Here is a 14,643-nt window from a genome sequence, read left to right as displayed (position 1 = left end):
ACATACTCTGATAGAGAATTATAATAGGAAGCCAATGATACCTCAATATTGAAAATGGGTTGAGTCGAGACAAAGATATTCACGTTTACGTTACCTCTCCCCTAAATGTTGCTGGCCCACAGTGACCCTCTTGGTGAGTACCCTTGGTATGTATAATGGCCTGTAGAATTTTAATGACACCACAATTTGAAACCACATACGACCTGGAGGTGTTCTATAGGGTCTATTCTACCACCCTGTCAACCTTTCTGTAGGGGGTGTTGGACGATTTCATTTTTTTTCAGCTCCTTGCTCCTGGACTATTTGGTGGGATGAGCGTTTCCACCTCCTCCGATCATCACCCAATCATGAGCACTCCATCTTGCACCAACCACCATCCATGGTGCCCGCCGGAAGATCTGCAGGACTACGTTCACTTCTGTCGACAAGATGATGGTTTTTTTTAATTACGTCACTCAAACCCCCCCCCCCCTTCAATGTGACGTCATATTAGATGGGACGACAGACGGCGCCGTACAGACGTGTAACGTTAACCAAGTCGCGATGTATGATGATTATACGGATAATAATAAAATGTTATCTTAATGTAATTGTTCAATATTAACAATAGTTCTCATATTTTATTTAAAAAATAATTAATATATTTGAATGCGCCGATTACATCTGAGAGAACCGGGAGGTTAAGGACATCATGGATGACGTGGTGAAGGATTAAACGACTCGTGGGGACGATTTTTTTTTATCGGTGAGTTAATGAAACGATGTACAGTGGAGTATTTAAATGCGCGTGCTTGTCGATCCGGAATCTCAACGGGCTGCGATCCGTTCCGCGTTTTCCTTCCTCCCCGCACCTCACGCGCTCTCGATCCTCGTGTGCTGCTCGATCCGGAATCTCAACGGCCAGCGATCCGTTCCGCGTTTTCCTTCTTCCCCGCACCTTGCGCCGCTCCGCGTCCGCGCGCTCTTGATTCTCGATCTTCTTCCTCTTCCTCCTCCTCCTCCTCCTCCTCGTGCGCTCTCGACCCTCCTCCTCCTCTTCCACGGCCGTGCGGGCCGTGCCGATCCTCAGCGCACATCGTTCCCCGGCTGATCCGCTCTCCCTGCGTTCTCTCCACGTAACCCCGCGCTTACCTGCGTTTACTTCTCCAGTCGTTTACACGGACATACATGTACGTATATCTGTAGCACGAGACGCTGAAGAGATGCCGCACAGCGTCGACCCGTGCCCACGGAAGTGCGCGCAGCACGGCTCGTACGCAGCTTGCGGATTACCGGGGTGAGCGATCTGAAGGTGAGCGTGATTGCTCGTACATCGCCGCGTCCACCGTTTGCGGGATCTTCTTCTTCTTCTCCTTCCTCTTCCTCACACAGCTCTTCCCGTGCATGGCAATCTGAGTACGGTCTGTGCCGCCGTTCCGGAGGAGTTTGTGCGTGCGCGGTCCATCAACCGCACTGACGGCCCGAATGATCGGTAATTATCGCGGTGGCTGCACCGTGTACGGCCATGCAATGAAGAGCACAGCACGCACACCCACGCACAGTCGGTGGACCAGGGGCGCGTGCACGTCGGCCGTGTGCGACCCGTGTTGTACACGGAGACGAAGCGCTGTCTCTGCGTACACGTGCACGTGCTTTGCCTGTACTGGCTCACCGAGTCGTTGGGGACTCACCGAGTCAAGGACCTGCCATAAAGGTCTTCCCACGAGATCGGAGATCACACCCGGGTGCCTTCGCTTTACGGGTGTCATCTGCGATGGTGAAGCACGACCCTTATTTATTTGTGATGCGGAGGCACGACCCTTATTTACTTTCGATGTGGAGGAACGACCCTTATTTATTTGTGATGCAGAGGGACGACCCTTATTTACTTTCAATGTGGAGGCACGACCCTTATTTACTTGTGATGTAGAGGCACGACCCTTATTTACTTGTGAAGGAGAGGCACGACCCTTATTTACTTGTGATGGGGTGACATGACCCTTATTTACTTGTGATGGAGAGGGGTAACCCTTATTTACTTGTGATGTAGAGGCACGACCCTTATTTACTTGTGATGTAGAGGCACGACCCTTATTTACTTGTGATGTAGAGGCACGACCCTTATTTACTTGTGATGTAGAGGAACGACCCTTATTTACTTGTGATGTAGAGGCACGACCCTTATTTACTTGTGATTGCGAGGAACGACCCTTATTTATTTGTGATTGAGAGGGACGACCCTTATTTATTTGTGATGGAGAGGCATGACCCTCATTTATTTGTGATGGAGAGGCACGACCCTCATTTATTTGTGATGGCGAGGCACAACCCTCATTTATTTGTGAAGGAGAGTCACGACCCTCATTTACTTGTGATTGAGAGGCGCACCCCTTATTTATTTGTGAAGGAGACCCACGACCCTTATTTATTTGTGATGGCGAGGCTCGACCCTCATTTTTTTGTGATGGAGAGGCACGACCCTCATTTATTTGTGATGGAGAGGCACGACCCTTATTTATTTGTGATGGAGAGGCACGACCCTTATTTATTTGTGATGGCGAGGCTCGACCCTCATTTTTTTGTGATGGAGAGGCACGACCCTCATTTATTTGTGATGGAGAGGCACGACCCTTATTTATTTGTGATGGAGAGGCACGACCCTTATTTATTTGTGATGGCGAGGCTCGACCCTCATTTTTTTGTGATGGAGAGGCACGACCCTCATTTATTTGTGATGGAGAGGCACGACCCTCATTTATTTGTGATGGAGAGGCACGACCCTTATTTATTTGTGATGGCGAGGCTCGACCCTCATTTTTTTGTGATGGAGAGGCACGACCCTCATTTATTTGTGATGGAGAGGCACGACCCTTATTTATTTGTGATGGAGAGGCACGACCCTTATTTATTTGTGATGGCGAGGCTCGACCCTCATTTTTTTGTGATGGAGAGGCACGACCCTCATTTATTTGTGATGGAGAGGCACGACCCTTATTTACTTGTGATGTAGAGGCACGACCCTTATTTACTTGTGATGTAGAGGCACGACCCTTATTTACTTGTGATGTAGAGGCACGACCCTTATTTACTTGTGATGTAGAGGCACGACCCTTATTTACTTGTGATTGCGAGGAACGACCCTTATTTATTTGTGATTGAGAGGGACGACCCTTATTTATTTGTGATGGAGAGGCATGACCCTCATTTATTTGTGATGGAGAGGCACGACCCTCATTTATTTGTGATGGCGAGGCACAACCCTCATTTATTTGTGAAGGAGAGTCACGACCCTCATTTACTTGTGATTGAGAGGCGCACCCCTTATTTATTTGTGAAGGAGACCCACGACCCTTATTTATTTGTGATGGAGAGGCACGACCCTCATTTATTTGTGATGGAGAGGCACGACCCTTATTTATTTGTGATGGCGAGGCTCGACCCTCATTTTTTTGTGATGGAGAGGCACGACCCTCATTTATTTGTGATGGAGAGGCACGACCCTTATTTATTTGTGATGGAGAGGCACGACCCTTATTTATTTGTGATGGCGAGGCTCGACCCTCATTTTTTTGTGATGGAGAGGCACGACCCTCATTTTTTTGTGATGGAGAGGCACGACCCTTATTTATTTGTGATGGAAAGGCACGACCCTTATTTTTTTGTGAAGGAGAGGCACGACCCTTATTTATTTGTGAAGGAGAGGCACGACCCTCATTTATTTGGCCTGGGGAGAAAGTACCTTAATTTACTTGTTTATTTAATTATTTATGAGTCAGCCTGGGATATAAAAACACATGAACGATAATTATTTATTTTTAGCCATTACATAAAGTATGCCTGGTGTTGGCTTAATGGTTAGGCTGGCGGTCTTTGGATTCCACGGTCCTGAGTTCAAATCCCGCTCAGCTGTTGAATTAATACCAGGTGGGGTTGACTCTGCCTGTCATCCTTCCGAGGTTGGCAAAATGAGTGCCAGCTTGCTGGTATCCTGTGTCGGAGTGGTGACCTGTCCAGGATTGTGCCCAAAAGCCAAGGAGACTGATTGAGCAGCACCAACGCTCTGCACAGTGTGTGGTCCCAATCTCCTCTCCATTACATAAAAAACACTCCAAAATTAATTAAATAGATAAACCAAACAAGTGAATAAATTAATAAGTAGCCCCTGTGACTATCTTCCAATTTGAGTTTAACCAAACATCATGACCTTGATATTTGACCTGCAGGGGTAATTAGGTGTAAAATCCTCAACATATACCGAGATATTCCACTTGGGGGGGTTCTGACTGTGACATCATTGCATGTCTTGTGATGCCATCATACGGTCTCCCAGTCAGCAAAATGTATATTCTGTATTCGTTAAAAGAACTCATCGTTTAAGAATCTGTTTATGAACCATATGGATTTAAGTTGATATTAATGTCTTCATCTTGATGTGCAAAATCTATTTCTAAGGGGTAATGGCTGAGGATCATTGTGTGAAGCAGATGACATCATTTGTATGGAATGTCACATGACCTCTGGGTTTTTATAAAGAGGGGAAAAGCATGAAATGTCCACTGGAGCCTTAATATGGACCTCAAGTTCATCCTTCAATGTGATTGGTTAATATACTGCACTCACTATTGTAATGATATGCAAAGCTATGAAATGTATTGTTTAATTATTATTATTATTATTATTATTTTTATCCTTTAGAAAATCGAGGCTCATGGAAGAGCGAGGTGACTGAGTGTATAAACAGCCAGTGCAGCGGTTGTACACATCAAGCAAGGGAATGACCAAACAGGGGAAAAAAAGAGAGGAAATGGAGTACAACTGACATGTAAGAGGGATGGGTTGATGGGGGTAGAAAAGATCACGGCAAGGGATGGAGAATGACGTGAGATGGTGCACTGCCTATTTGAAGTCCTTGAGGGAAGAGTGTGACTGAGGTTCAACAGGTGGGACAAAGGAGGAACAAAAGGTTGCTCTTTGTGCTCTTCGATATTTGTTCTTCTCTCTTTACTTGTGTTTTCTCTTCTTTCTGCTTCTTTGGAGTGAATTTGTTTCTCTGCAGCGAGCACCACTCCTGGTTTTTCACGTGTGTGCGTTATTTGTACGTTTGATGTTCTTGAATAAGATTTACATGTAATTTTTTTCCTCTTGCAGGTGAAGCTTTAAGAACAAAGTGATGGTTGTACCTTGTGTGCTCAGGTGTTCTGGTCTTTGAGCTGAGATGTCGTGCTGTTGATGATCCTTATGATGACCTTGTGTGGTTGTGTGGTTGGTCTTCGGGTATAAATGGGTTTAGTTTCATCAAAACGGTTTATTTTTAGTCGATCTACCTTGTCAGCGAAAGGTCTTTCCATGAGGTAATGGTGCTGTCGACGAGTGGTGTTCGTTTCACCTTGTGTAAATCGATGTGACCAATTCACACTGCCCCTGATGGGTGGTCCATGGTGATGGTGCATGGATATCTCTCCAACTTGAACAACCAATCAGCTGACCTTCTTTGGAGTCCCATCGAGACTCGCATTGTGAAAGGTGTATTTGATGAGGTGTGAGTAGCTGGAAGATGTCTCCACTTTCCACTTTCAAAATCACATTTTATGTGTGATTCACATGTGACTTGCATGTGATTTATATGAACATTTATGTACATGATATATATATATATATATATAGGTGAGTCAGGGCGTGGCTATGGTTTGAGTCGGGGCATGGTTACATTTCAAGAATGGGGGTGGTTGCAGTTTAATGGAACATTGCGTGACATGAGTGAATTTTTTTTCTTGCAGAATTGCGGTTTCTAATGAAATTGGTCACTGTCGGGGATCAAACCTACACTAGATGGATGAATGCCTATCACTTTGATTTAGCCTGAGGTCTCTCAGAGCCTACAACACCCAGCCTTCGATGGAGGTCTCCCATCAAACACCAATCATGCTTGACTGATCTGATGGGGTCAGGGGCTCCTTCGAGCCGATAAGACATAGGCTTATAATCTCATCATTAGAATTGGTGGTATGGAGGTTGGTAGAGATACACCTGTACGATAATGTGCCTAACGTCCCACTTTTGGAGGCAACACCCCTCCACATTACTTCGAATGGTCTGTTTGGGGCATTACATTGACAGACACCAAGGGAGGTTTGCTGCAAACTCAATTTTGTGACATTAAAATTCTGAATTACTCCTTCGATAATGTTTTAAAAGATGGAATAAAGCACATGGTCTTGTACCTTTGGGGGCCGCAAAAGTGGACCATTGACAAAAAGCTGAGCTGTAAAGGGGGAAACACTTGTCGTGTTTGTTCTCACATGTGTAATCATCAATGATTTCATGTCATCATGGATACCTACTTGGAGATGGCCCCTCCCTCTGCAAATTCTGCACCCTATCTGGATGGGTACGACCCCCCACCCACCCACTCTTCTCCAATTCTAAGTACAGTTTGGAATTTGATCTCCACAACTCCAAACTACAATACAGGTACCACCTCTACAATTGTTAAATCTTGAACACAACCTAAACCTTCTTATACATGCCTGTAAATTGATCACGATCCATGTGCATACCCAGTCAAGTACACCCCCACCCCCTCTATTTGTACATTGTATACTCTTAGAGGTCAATTACCCACTCCCCTGCTTACTTATTCAATAGGATGACTCTTTACCATCTGCAGCTTGATCGAGAAAATACAAACAAAATGGAGATCAAATCAAGAATATGAAACTGCTTTGTTGCACAACCCGGAATACCATAAATCTAAAATACCACAATGTACAAAGTTTTAGCATCCTCGGTCAAATCTTTTCAGAGGAGTAGATGATACATCTTGTACATACTTTCCACGATAAATTGATGGTGGTTCATTTGACTTACAGAAATTTGTGGTGATACTAGGTAATTATTCTCTGGTTCTCTTGTGGTAACTGCCGGGCAATGGCAACAGGTATTTGATCCACCGCTCAAATCGTTCGTGCACATGTGTTAGCAGCTGGGTAGAGATGGTGCTACCGTTTCAGGCGATGGCTGTTTCTTCCGCTTAATCGTGGGGTTGGTATCCTTTCTCAATCATGGCAGATAACCACAAGATATAGCTATCTCTGTTTCATAACAGTTCTCTATATATAATGCTCCGAGCGCAAAAGCGAACATTTTGTAGGTCCGATCCGCACTCGGGTATTTCGGACAAACCTCGTCCAATTTCTGGCAACCTTGGGGTCATTCGCCCATTGGTGTAGCATGAAACCATATCGGTTTGTGTTACGATACAAGCCCAAAGATCCATCGACTTGGCATACTCGTGGAAAATCAAAATTTTTTGACCGTTTCAGTTAAATTGTACTGTGAGATAATCCTTTGACAGTACGGATATGACGGCTGACTTGCTGATGCGACGTCATGGCTAATCTGAAGAAGAAGAAGAAAAGAAGATTTTGACTTTTCATCGCAAAATTACCGACTTTATCATTTGGAAATCGGAAAAAGACATAATTTCGATTTTGTAGGGTATCAAGGGATAGATTAGCGTCGAGGTGGTCTGAATGTTTGGGTTCTCCTTTAAGATCCCTTACACGCTTCAGACAGATTTGACACCTTGGTCCCTTGACCATTTATGACGGTGGTTCTTAACCTTTTTACCACTATGCCCCTTCTAGTAGTTGGTCCTTGCTTCCACGCCCCCCCCCCACCCCTCACATCTTCAACCAAATGATTAAAAATTCTTCCTGAATTAAAAGGAAAAACTGAAAAAATGCGTGTTTTTAGTCTTTTTATTGAACAAACAAATCTGTGGAAGCAACACTCGTATACACAGCATATTTAATGAGATACTTGGCATTGCTTCTGAGCTACCAGATCTTGAATGCATGGTCAAATGCCAGAGAGAGCACAACACAAGTCCCCTTCAACGTTCAGCTTGTTTCTGTATTTGGTCTTGACAGCAACGCGCGTGGAAAATGCAGCTTCACAAAGATACTGTTGTGAATTCGCGCCCGCCGGCGTACGATCGGCCGCTCGACTCGAATGGCGGCTGCCTCGCCCACCGGAACGGACAATTTAGTCGTGACCCTCTCGGAACAACGCCGGGAGCTAGTCACGGGTGGGGGTTTAACCTCACCAAGATCGTGCCAATTGCTCACCCGCGCAGGATAGGGTCGCTCGCCAAATTCGATCTACCTAAGTACCTGCGCGAGTGGCCGAACGGGCGATCGTACCACGCCACAGGTCGAATCCGGACATGAACCGCTTAAGCGGTCCGTTCCGTGCTACAGTGATAACCGAGCGGTGTTATCGTCGGCCTTGACGGTTCCAATTAATTACCGGGATGTTGAACCCACTACGAACCCTTTACGTGATGCAAGATGGAGTGTCAAACAAAGGAAAGGACGCAGCGAAACGGGGAACAAGTTCACACAAGCACGTTTAATTGCACACGCAGACCAGCACGGAAGGCACGTATTTACAGTCACAATAGTCATGTACAATAAAGCAAAAGCAAGTCAAGAAATGGCACGTATACACAATCACAGGCAAAAGAGATGTCCCGACTAAACCCGACACACGGCAACACTTAAACAATACTACTTCAAGGACAGGCGCCACCCACAGTCATTTACATGAACCCAAAGGAAAAGAGAAAGTTGCGACTTCCCTGCACGCGTCGTCCAGCATCGCGTCCTTGGCCTCAAATCCGAGCCTCCCCCGATGTGGTCTGTGACTCGCACCTCGCGCCGGCACGTGTTGCCGCTCCGCGCCACGAACGGGGCTTCCGGCACCTGGCAGAAGGCTCGCCCTCTCCCGCTGTAGACGGTGACAGGGCCCAGGACGAGGATGCGCCGACTCGACTCCCTCCAGCTGGACTCGTAGGAGAACTCTCTGAAGAACTCGTGGACGAACGAACCACCAACAGCAACAACCACACGCAGACGAGCAAAGCGGAAGAGGAGGAGGAGGAAGAGAGAGGGGCAGAGAGAGAACGCCCCGCCCGTGTTTGTCTTTTATAGCGTGGGGCTCCGCCCTTCGCTCCGCCCGTTTTCGGCTCCACCCTCCTTCGAGGAGGTTCTCGAAAAGGGGCGTTCTCTCACCCCGACCGGCTCACGCTGTCCATCCACCAATCAGCGGCGAGCCGCCCTTCCCCCTTCCCTCACTCCAAGCGCGGGGAAGAATGGCGGGAAAAGCCCACCAGCATCGTTCGCGGTTTTTGTTTGTTTGAAATAAAAGATAAAGAAAAACGACGAACTCAAAGCGTCGCAGCCCGGATGGATCACATAAATTCCCTCTATACAACGGGTTTTGGCTAACTACACATGTACCTATCGAGATATCTCACCTGAGGGCCCTTTATTGTGTAATGCGAATTCCCACAGCCGTAACAATAAGTTGATCCAAACATTGTCAGAATCCGAAGAGCTTGATATGAGATCAAAGGGTAAACAGGAAGGTACGTGACCCAGAACGTCTCCAGATCCAGTTTTTTGAAGTCTTCTTCAGCCGAAGAATTGAACTTTAACTCAAGAAACTCCTCTTGCACTTCATCTGAAATATCAGCTACTTCACATTGAAATGGGTTCCTAATGGATTTCCAGGCTTCGCACTTCTCATCTATATCCGGAAAGTATCTGATGAATTCTGCTTTCAATTCAGTCAGATGAGTAATTATTTGTTTCTTTAACTCAGAATCAAGGTAACTGTGAATGAGAGCAGAATCCAAGTTTGCCAAACTGGCTGTGTTTCCATCCTGAATTCGACATTTCCAGAGGTTGAATTTAGCCATGAAGGCTCGAATGACGTCATGATGCGTGATTATGTTGATGCTTTTCCCTTGGAGTTTCAGGTTTATTGCATTCAGTGCTTCAAAGATGTCCACCAGGTAAGCTAGAGATAGCAAAAATCCTCCAGACTGGAACTTGTTTGGAGATCTGCTTTCTGCTGCGAACCTAGAAATATTGCCACTTCTTGTCGTAGTTCATAAAGCCGTCCAAGCATGTTTCCCTTTGAAAGCCATCGTACGTTTGTGTGGAAATGCAAGGCTTGATGTTCAGAATCCATATCCACACACAGCTGTTTGAAGAGATGACTGTTTCAGGCTCCAGCTTTGATGAAGTTGACTATCTTGATAGCCAGGTTCATGACATCCCTCATTTCAGCAGGTAGAGTTCTGCATGCTAAGTCTTCACAATGAAGGATGCAGTGCGTACCTATAGCAGATGGACTTTTTTCTTTCACTCTTGTTATGAAACCAGATTGCAAACCAAGCATGGCCGGAGCTCCATCAGTACACACCCCCACCAGCGAGTCCCACGAAAGTTGATTTTCCTGGAAGAAGTTTGATACGACTTGAAAAATATCTGTTGCTCTTGTATAACTTTCCATGCGATGCGATGGCAGAAGAGCATTTCTTCTTTTACACTATTGCCTGACACGAAACAAGCATACATCAGTCGCTGAGAACACTGAGCAACATCAGTCGTTTCGTCCAACTGGATTGCAAATACGGGAGAAGCTCTTACTTGGTTGAGAACTTGATCTTTGATGTCTTTAGACATTTCATCGATCCTTCCCTTGACGGTATTGTTTGAAAGAGAAATTTGAGAAAGCTTGTTTGCACTATCCTTCCCCAGAACGAGCTCTGTTGCACGCAGTACACTTGGTTTTATGAGAGTCTTTCCGATGTTATGGCTCGTTTAGCTCTTTGCAATCAACATGGCGATCTCATAGGAAGCCTCAACAACCTTTGAAGTTTGTTGCCGAAATGCTCCACTGCTGTCCATCTTAGCTTGCTTCAAGGACTGCCTTTTTGTTTCAAAGAATGCTTTGGGTTTGGCAGCTGGAGCAGGATGCATTGTCTTCAAGTGGCGTTCCAAGCGTGTGGGCCGCATGCCATCATTGCTAAGAGTCTTGTAGCATATTATGCACTGGGGTACCACTGTGTCACCCTTTTGGAGGGACACAAATCCAAATCGAATATATTAGTCAAGATACTTCCACTTTTTTGCACTCGTTGTGAATGATTTCTTTTGAAATTATTTCTTTTGAATTTGAATGATTTCTTTTGAAATTTTGAAAAATTGTACTGCAAATCTGTGAAAAAAATACATTTTAATATTAAAATAAAATATAAATTTTAATATTAAATTTAAATAAATGTTAAATTTTAAAATTAATTTTAATACAGAAAATTGTCAGCCTTGTAGCGAATAGAAAACAAAAATTATTAAAGGCGATAATTTTTTTTTTTAAATGTTCATCACGATATTATGCAAACACTTGTTAAGACAATTCCAAAAATAATGAGAAATTCCTACTTTTTTCAACGGGCTCGCGCCCCATGTGGAAATTACTTCCGCCCCCAATTTAAGAGCCAATGATTTAGAGCTTTAGACCCTTTTTTTACTTTAGATATTCGACCCTTTCAACGCCTGAGACACTAACTACTATTGGAACGTACCTTTTTGAGTTTCGACCATCCAGAACTTTCTAAGCGCACACTACACAAACATTTATAGTCTTCTTGCAAAACACAGACTATACTTTTTTTTCAGCAAGTAATGCACAATCTCGACCCACCTAGATTGAGCGTGGGTATTCTGCGATCTAATATGTAAAGAAGAAGGTTTGTTACTTTAGAAATCTTTCGATTTCGTAAGTATATTGATCACTTCCGTCCTCTGTTTGTGTGTTTGTTTGTTTGTTTGTAGGCACGACAACTCGAGAACGGAAGAAGCTACCAATGTCAAATTATACCACGTGATTCAGGAGGGTGATGGCTAGCGCTGATTAGATTTTGGTCAAAATCGGTCAAAGGTCAAGGTCACAATGAGGTCAAACGTCCAAAAAAAAGTGATAACTCGAGAACGAATGAAGCTACCAATGTCAAATTATACCACGTGATTCAGGAGGGTGATGGCTAGCGCTGATTAGATTTTGGTCAAAATCGTTCAAAGGTCAAGGTCACAGTGAGGTCAAACATTCAATTTTTGATGGTTTGGTACAGAATCATCGTAGAAACTTCTGGTTTGCGTTGCTACCTTCTCTAGAGACAGCTTTTATTAGACAAGGTCAGAGGTCAAGTTGACGATTTCGTAAGTACCAGTCTATGACTGCTTGCTTATTTCTTTGTTTATGCATTCGGACCCTGCAGGAACCAATGCGACCAAACTTTTCATGGTCTCTTTTTTAATCCAGAGGAAGGTCAAGGGCTGTTTAGATAAAAAAAAAAAAAAAAAACAAGTTTAGATTTTAAAAAAGAAGTTTCCCCCCCCCCCCCCCCCCGGGAGCAATTGAGTAATGTGGATTGTAAAGATTATACTGTATGTTGAGGTTGCATGATTTGTCAACAACACAAATGTAATTATTATAGTGTTTACACGTGTACCTGCTCTTTAAATTATTGCTTAACACAGGTTATTTTTAAAATAATGCCCCGAGTGAGTATGTTGCTTATACACTGCCTGGGTTTTACCTGGGAGCATCTATACTCATAAATGTGTGTGTGTGTGTGTGTGTGTGTGTGTGTGTGTGTGTGTGTGTGTGTGTGTGTTTGTTTGTCCTCCACACCTCCAAAACCATGAAACCAAGCAGCCTGAAAGTTTGCATGCATACTCAGGGAACTCCAAGGAAGGGCAAGAGTGAAAAATTGCTGTTTTTGATAATGAAAGCATGCCTTTTGAAGATAATTAATGACCTTGTTTAATTATATCCTTCATCAGGCGATCCTCAACCACCTCGCTCTCTGGGGTCTTCAGGCGTATCCTGGGTTACCTTGCTGGGGTCTGAAGCCACCATGTTTTTTGGCCTGCTCAACCATGCCTAGACTTGGAACAGGCTCCAACGATTTATTTCCGATGGTTTCTTCACCTTTTCCACTTTCTTCACATATTTTTGAATGCCTGCTCATCATAGTTACAAATCATTGGGTACATTGCAATGCTTATAAACGCCCGGTGACGCCAGAATTTGTGGCTTTATTTCATTTCCGCACATGCGATCACCTTGAGAATCTCTTAAACTAAGTTGAATTTCAAAATTTAAGCTCCAGAAATGAACTTAGCAGCAGTTCCGACTCCTAAAAGAGTGTTCGTTTGTCATAATTCAGACATTGCTTGGGCGTCTCCAGGAAGTGTTTAATATGACGGATCATTGCTTGCCAAGCCATCCATTCCTTATCAACTGTTTTGGTGGAGTGCTTAAGCCACTTGGTGAATGCTCTACCATATTCACACTGTCACTGAATACTGAAGAAAGATGTTGAACAAAGGTCAGTTCCATTGACCTGCATTGGCCAGGTGTTGTTCTGCGGTGCAACAGGCGGTTGCTGGCTCGCTGAAAATGTGAAATTTTATTTTACACATTTCCCCTTTTTTCAATCCTCCATTATACCTCCCATCACTTCGGCATAGATAAATACAAATAAAAATTAAATGTTTCATTTTTAGAGGTTTCTTCAATCGTTTCATGGATTGCTTGGTGAAGCCACTTGGCACACGTTCTACAAGTTTCAATGGCAATACCTCGGTTCAATACCAGAGGTAGGAAGGCAAAATAAATTGCATGATCACAATGAGTAAAAAATGTTTTCAGTTATGAAGTAATGAATCGCCACATCATGGCAGCAAAGCCAAGAGGTACACATGCTCGCTCTGTGTAACCTGGGTTTGAATCCCAACACAGATATAAACTGTCATCCCGGTGTTTCACAAGCAGGGTGATTCATCAATACATCTGCTGTTTATCGGATGGACGTTAAACTGGGCATCACATCTGCCAGAATCCCTCTGTCCCCTCTGCCTCTCTGACCCCTCTGCCTCTCTGACCCCTCTGCCCCTCTGACCCCTCTGCCTCTCTCACACCTATCCACCCCTCTATCCCTCCAAACCATACCCACTCTCTTCCACCCCTCTCCCTCTTTCTGACCCGACCCCTCCCCTCTCCCACATTTTCCGCTTCCCTCCATCTCTCTCCACCCCTCTATCTCTCTCTTACACCCCTCCCCCTGCTCCACCACTTCTCCCCTTCTGTTGAGGGGACTTTAGCATGTACAAATCAGATTTGGAGTGAGCTGACTGGAGGGGTGCAAAGTTTGCTGCATGTACGAGCATGCATGCAGGCTGGCCTTTGCCAGGTAGATAGCATGGGTTTTGAATGCTCCCATGCCACACTCTCCAATAGTGTGTGTGTGTGTGTGTGTGTGTGTGTGTGTGTGTGTGTGCGTGCGTGCGTGCGTGCGTGCGTGCGTGCGTGCGCGCGCGCGCACGTGCGCAAGTTGCTGTTGTTTCCTGCTATCTCCACATGTGAGTGGGTTTCATTCGGAGGTAAAACAGAGACCTACTAGGTCTCTAAGTATCCACCTGTGTGTGTGTGTGTGTGTGTGTGTGTGTGTGTGTGTGTGTGTGTGTGTGTGTGTGTGTGTGTGTGTGTGTGTGTGTGTGTGTGTGTGTGTGTGTGTGTGTGTGTGTGTGTGTGTGTGTGTCGTTGATTGATGTCTACATATGTGGGTTTCAGAATGTGGAATGGAGTCCTCCCAGGCTCAGTTCAAAGTATCCACCTTCATTTTGATAAGGGGTCACAATTCATGGACCAAGCTGTTAAGTTTTCTGTTCTCAAAGTTTTGTGCCGAGGGCTCTCTTTATATTAGCATCGTCGCTGAACCCTGGACAGCTTCCAACTGTAGTTGTT

The 14,643-nt window shown here is 44.8% G+C and overlaps 1 long non-coding RNA gene across 1 annotated transcript in view; it reads left to right on the top strand.

Moving 5' to 3' along the window:
* The first annotated feature begins 936 nt into the window (after positions 1 to 936).
* LOC147035432 (uncharacterized) overlaps positions 937 to 14,643 on the top strand; it is a 136,287-nt gene continuing 122,580 nt past the window's right edge. The window contains exon 1 of the long non-coding RNA XR_015062483.1: positions 937 to 1,291. This is a non-coding gene — a long non-coding RNA (uncharacterized LOC147035432). The remainder of the gene's footprint in view (positions 1,292 to 14,643) is intronic.

This window comes from Eptatretus burgeri, chromosome 1 (genome assembly GCF_056783735.1).
Source record: "Eptatretus burgeri isolate ZD-2024b chromosome 1, Ebu_testis_v1, whole genome shotgun sequence".
NCBI classification, from domain to species: Eukaryota; Metazoa; Chordata; class Myxini; order Myxiniformes; family Myxinidae; genus Eptatretus; species Eptatretus burgeri.
This window is presented reverse-complemented; position numbering and strand designations above follow the sequence as displayed.